Raw genomic sequence first — 6,098 nt, 5'->3', positions numbered from 1 at the left:
GGTATCCTGGCTTGTCTCCTGACCCATGTGGTGCTTCAGGCTGTGAAGAGAATCAAAACCAGCCATTGGACTGGGGTAGTTCCATTTTACACGTGTCACACGGAGCAGATGAAGGGAGCTCAGAACTCCAGACTCTGCGGCACTGTTGGGACTGCAGAGACTGGAAATGCAGGTGACAGTGTGTGTCAGTGCACACACATAAAGATTCTGGATTCCTTTGATCCTTTGCACTGACCTGGGATCTGTTCCTTGGCCTTCTTTGTCTCAAAAAGAAACTATTCTCCTATGCAACCTCCACATCACACCACATAAGAAATAATTAAAAGGTAGAAAAATAACGAAAGAAGCACAATTTGGGGGTAATTCTGTCCAAGAGGTGTACTCTTTAAATGATTAAATAAAAAGCAAGTGAGAGAAAAAGCATTGTTCTAAAAACTTATTCCAAGACACAACTGCTGAGGTGTAGTAGATGCTTGGAAAAGCAAGAATGTCTGTTAGGACTGAAATTAAAGAGATTTAAATCATCATCATCATCAGTGAGAATGAGGAGTTCCCTGTTACTGTTACTAGTGTCAGCACCACTGTTCACAAACATCCTTCAGAGCATCTCCATTTTTCCTGAGCTCCAAAGCTCATCCTGCTCAGAGTTTGACAGGATTGCTGCAAACCCCTGTGACCCAAATCTCTACAACTGTCTCTGCTCAACAGCCTTTTACCCCAGGAAGGGGAAAACTCCCAATGCAGGAACCAACCCAGTGCCCAACCTGCCTGGAGAGCCAGGACAGTTGTGCCACACAACAGCCGCCTCTGAGGGAAGCTGGAGGTGATGGGATTGAAATGGTTTCAACCCAAATCAGAGAATCATAGGATCATTTAGGCTGGAAAAGACCCTTAAGAACAAGGAGTCCAACCGTAAATCAAACACTGCCCAGTCCACCACTAAACCATATCCCTAATCGCCACATGTCCATGTCTTTTAAACACCTCCCGCAATGGAAGCTCCAGTCCTGAGCTGGCAGGACACCATTGGCTGCAGTTGGACATAAGATACTGGTCATGGCTGTGAGTTCAGCCCTCGCTGGCAGAATGTCTCACACCCTCACTGAGGAGGGCAGGGGGCTGGGAGATGGGAGCACGTTTCAGTTTCCAGATCCCAGCACAGAGCCCAAACCATCCTGCTCTTGGACTCTGGATCCCATTTCCTGAGATGTAAAGCTGGTGGCCTTCTGAGGATAATCATGTTAAAGGCATGAATAATCCTTCAGGTGTTTGTGTAACATGTATAGGAATGTCAGTCGTATATGCTTATATTTACATATCTGTAAAATAGTACTCTGCATCTCTGGTAGCCCCTCTGGCAACGACAATTAAATAGGTATTTGCACTATAAGGCTCCATACCTCATCCACAAGCACACATCTAAGTGGTTCAGATGAAGGGTGTCTGGCAAACGTCACCCTTTGTGTCCCCAGGTGATGGACACTGCTCATGTGCCTCTGCAGAGAGTGGCAGGAGCTGGATCCCCTTCTCGGGACAGACTCCTTCCAGGAGAGACACAGACACAGGGGAACTCATCAGGGCTTTACGGCATTTCACTCGGCATCAGTTTTGACATATTGGGTGCTGTCCTGTGACTGCCCTTTCTGCACAAATGATCATACAAACACAACCATTTAGTAAGACATGGTCATAAAGGGGCTGTTATGGACAAGAAAGCTCATCATGAACTCTGGAGAGAGCGAGGAAGTTTATAATAAGCACCAGGAAGAACCAAGAAGCTCGAGGCCTCTTCTGAAGAGCAGGGGGCCTGAGCCGCCGTGATTGGCCATTGTAGGTGTGGGAGAGGGTCAGGACATGTCAGGGAGAAGCAATGAGATGGCTGATGGCTTCAGTGAACCCTTCCAGCCATGTCTGAGCCCAGAAATGGAAAGCAGTTGATGTCTGCAGGTGGAGGAGGAACAGGAGAAAGATTTTCCTGGGAATACGGAAGGAAGAAAGGCCTCTCTTGGGCTAATCATGTGTGGCAGTGCCATTTGCATGCTGTGGGCATGGCTGTGCCTGGGAGATGGGGAACGGCTGCTGCTGGGGTGGCTGTGCTCAGTCATGGCCCATGAGCTGACCCTGCTCTGCTCCTCTCTTACACTGCCCACACTTGGATGGTCCTCAGGAATCATCCATGAACCTGGTGGATCCATGAACCTCCTGCAGTGATGGGTATGGATCCAAATAGAGGATTCAAGCAAATGTGGGATTGGGACACTGAGGTGACTGGTGACCATTGCCAGGTGTATGAAAGAAGCTGGATGAGTTGTGATTTGCTCACAGGCATTTCCAACTCCACAGAAAACCAGAGCCTTGCAGAAAAAGCAACAGCACTTGACATAAAACCCACCCCCAAAACACAAAACACTCACACTGACCACAGGAAAAGCCTTGAAAAACACTTGAGAAAAATCTACCAGGTCCCAGGGGTCAGGGCTCAGCCATTCTGGTGATGAACAAGCATCAAGGGCTGACATGGCACCATGCTGACTCCTCAACCTTCAGCTGACATTGTCTGCCCCCAGACAGAGCTCCACACATGCTTGCTGCTCTACCATATGAAGGGAAACATCAGAAACTCCAGACCTCTGGCATTATGAGTATCAGACACCCAAGACCCCACTTTTTAGCCAGGAGATGATGTTTATAGTGTCCTGTAACGCCTGATGATGTTATGTTGGGAGAGACACCCTCATCAGGATAAATCGTCTGTGTGCAAACATTAACAGCTGAGCAAATGGAGCTGCAGTCCAGGGAGAGTCCAGACCTTGTGAATATCTGGTGTTTGCCCATCAGAAATCTCTGAATTGTGACAAGATGAAATGCCGAGTTCTCAGTGACCCTGAGGAGAAGGGCCTGGGCACTACAAGGTCCCCACACCAGCCCGTGGTGCACGCTCACCATGAACAAGGCAGCTGCACACGGGGCTGCATGAGGAGGAGCGTGGGGACCCAGACACCTGCAGTTCTCATCCCATTCGGTTCAGCACTGGTGTGACCCACACACACGGGTGTGTGCCAGTGTGCGGCTTCCCAGTTTGGAGCAGCAGGGAGGAACTGGAGAGTGCAGGGCTGTGCCAAGGCAGGTTCAGCACCTTGTGCACATGGTGTGGGGTGCTGAGGGACCTGGGCTGCTTTGGCCAGCAGCGCTGGGGAGGCTGCAGCAGTGCAGGAGTAGCCTGAGAGTGCCTGAAGGGTGGTTTCAGAGATGGAGGATGTTTTCTGCATAGTGGGAAAGAGCATGAGAAAGAAATAATGGCCCAAAGTGCAGCTGGGGAGGTCCAGGCTGGACATGGGCAGAAAGGAATGTGATGGAAGGGCAGTGCTGTGGGGGAGCAGGTCAGCAGAGGGAGTCTGCATCAGCCCAAGGCTTTGTGCTTCAAGGACCAGCTGGGGAGGATGGAGAGATCTCAGCAAAGGAAGGAAGATGCTCAGACAGGAGCAAGGTGGGGCAGCAGGGGGGATGTCTCCAGCCTGCAGGGACAGAGGTGCAGGGGATGCCACAGCACAGGACAGGCTGTCGTGGAGATGATCACGGGATGTAAAGAGGCTGAAAGCCCCACCAGACATGAGCTCCTTCTCCCCTTGGCTATGGCTGTTGTCTGCACCTCTGATGCCTGTGAGGAGACACCTTGTCCTTCCAGCACAGGGGCCTCATGGCCTCCTTGTCCCCAGCCAGGAACCTGGGAGGTGTGGGACCATAGTCCTGCCCTTGGCCTTGCACAGCCCCACATCACACTGTCCCAGGAAGGGCCCTGGGCAATGTGGGAGGGACAGGATCTACCTTCCCATGGTACAAAGTCAGGGCTTGGCTTTTGGTTAAAGAAACACAGCCAGGTTTACGCAGCATCAAAGACATCTTTACTTTGCTTTTCCTGACCTCCAGTTTTCTTCTCTAACCAAGCCTGGATATTGTTTCTCAGTAGGTTCCCTCAGTGGGACCCATTAACAGTACAAGAAACTTTGGAGTTTGAATCTGAATCTGACTTCTTGAGAAGTTTCTTCAACTTCCTCCAGGGTCTGAGGTCCATGGACTCAGCACCAAACCCACCAGAGGGATCATTAAAGCGCCTTGTGCTGCTCCTGTGCTGCTGAGCTGGGCTGGGCTCCTGGGACACAGGGAGCTCATGGCAGCGGCAGCGCTGCAGAGAGACAGCTCTGCCCAGGAGCAGCTCCTCTGCACACGCAGCAGGGCTGAGGGCTCTGCCTGGGGATCTCAGGAGACGAGCAAGGCAGAGAGAGATTAAAGGTGGTCAGGACTGGGAGGATGACTGAGAGCTCCCTGGAGGAGAAACCTTTGCAGCCCTTGCCACGGTAAGTCTCTGGGTGCAGGGCAGTGCAGCTGTAGCTCCTGGAGGCATCTCCTGAAACTGGCACAGGCACAGCTTGTGGGGTCTGTAAGGACGGGGCTCTTGTCAGGCCATGTTGAACAGCTGTGAAGACAGGTGAGCACCCAGGGGTGCCCAGGGCTGTCCTGCAGAGCAGGGTCCCTGCACCCCAGGGCTGTGCAGGGCAGGGACTCTGCCGCCTGCCAGGGTCAGCGCTCAGCCTGCCCGGGAGATCCCATGGCAGCAGCTGTGGGTGGAAGGAGCGACCCCCGGCAGGGCAGGCAGGGAGCTTGTGGGGCTGAAGGGGGCTGTGTGGGTTAGGGCTGCTCAGAGCTCCAGATCCCCCCACAGACATGGCAGAGGGTCCTTCTGAACAACAACATCGAGACAGGAACAGCTGCAAGGGAAGGAGTCTGTTGCTTTCAGTTTTCCACTCTTGATTGGCTGGGTGTGCAGTGGGAGATGGGGATTTATTTCTCTCTTTGGAGCAGACACTGAGACCCCATTTCTCGTTAGGACTGGTCTGAGCTGCTCCTGAGCCCCTGCACACACAGAGCTGCCCCTGGGCAGTGCCAGGAGGTGTGAGCAGGACAGAGCTGAGCACACAGCGGGTGGGACGGGGTCTGTGACACTGACAGGGAGCAGACCAGGGACAGTCACACAGCTGCAGGCAGCACAGACATGGGCACGGAGAAGGAGCTCCTACCAGATATGACAGGGACGGGATTTAGGAACCCCCCTGCCATCCTCTGCAGTGCAGACACATTTCCCAGTGCAACCCCTGGTCTCCTCTCCTCCCCAGCAGACCCTCTGCCCCAAAGCCATGGGGTCCAGGTCACGAGTCTCCACCTCAGCAGCTGGACCTCCAGGTGAAGGGTTCCTGGAACGGGGTACTCAAATAAGGTGCTAAAAGTACTTGCTCTCCAGTGTCATCACGTGAGTGGCAGCAGCAGAGCCGGGTCAGGAGAATGTTCCACAGCATGCCCGTCTGCCTTTCTGTCCTTGCTTTATTTCTCGGAAACACTTCAGTGTTCTTCCTTGTTTGTCCACCTGTCCCTGGTGCTCTTGCTCTCTGTGGCTGGGGTGGGGATGTGGGTCAGTTTTTGTTCTGAAACCAGTTCAGTGGATCTTGCCTCAAAGGTGTGTTCATGGAAACCAGATGCCCCAGCTGCGTTTTAAACTGGGATTAATAATTTCTCTCAGTTAGTAGAAAGAGAGAATGAGCTGAAACATCCCTCCATCAGGGAGGGGGTTTTCCATGGGAAACAGCATGTTTATTTTCCCCAGAGAAGTCCCCTCTAATTTGTCACTGCCTTTTCCTCCTTGCACAGGTCCTCATGCCCACAGGCGGCCAATGTCCAACAGCAGCTCCATCACCCAGTTCCTCCTCCTGCCGTTCACAGACACACGGGAGCTGCAGCTCTTGCCCTTCTGGCTCTTCCTGGGCATCTACCTGGCTGCCCTCCTGGGCAACGGCCTCATCATCACCACCATAGCCTGGGACCAGCACCTCCACACCCCCATGTACTTCTTCCTGCTCAACCTCGCCCTCCTCGACACGGGCTCCATCTCCACCATTCTCCCCAAGTCCATGGCTAATTCCCTCTGGGATTCCAGGGCCATCTCATACTTGGAATGTGCGACGCAGCTCTTTTTGTTTCTTTTCTTGATCACAGCAGAATATTGTCTCCTCACAGTCATGTCGTACGACCGCTACGTTGCCATCTGC

Source organism: Columba livia, unplaced genomic scaffold (genome assembly GCF_036013475.1).
Source record: "Columba livia isolate bColLiv1 breed racing homer unplaced genomic scaffold, bColLiv1.pat.W.v2 Scaffold_303, whole genome shotgun sequence".
Classification (NCBI taxonomy): domain Eukaryota; kingdom Metazoa; phylum Chordata; class Aves; order Columbiformes; family Columbidae; genus Columba; species Columba livia.
The sequence above is the reverse complement of the archived record's forward strand: the minus strand, read 5'-3'. Positions refer to the sequence as shown.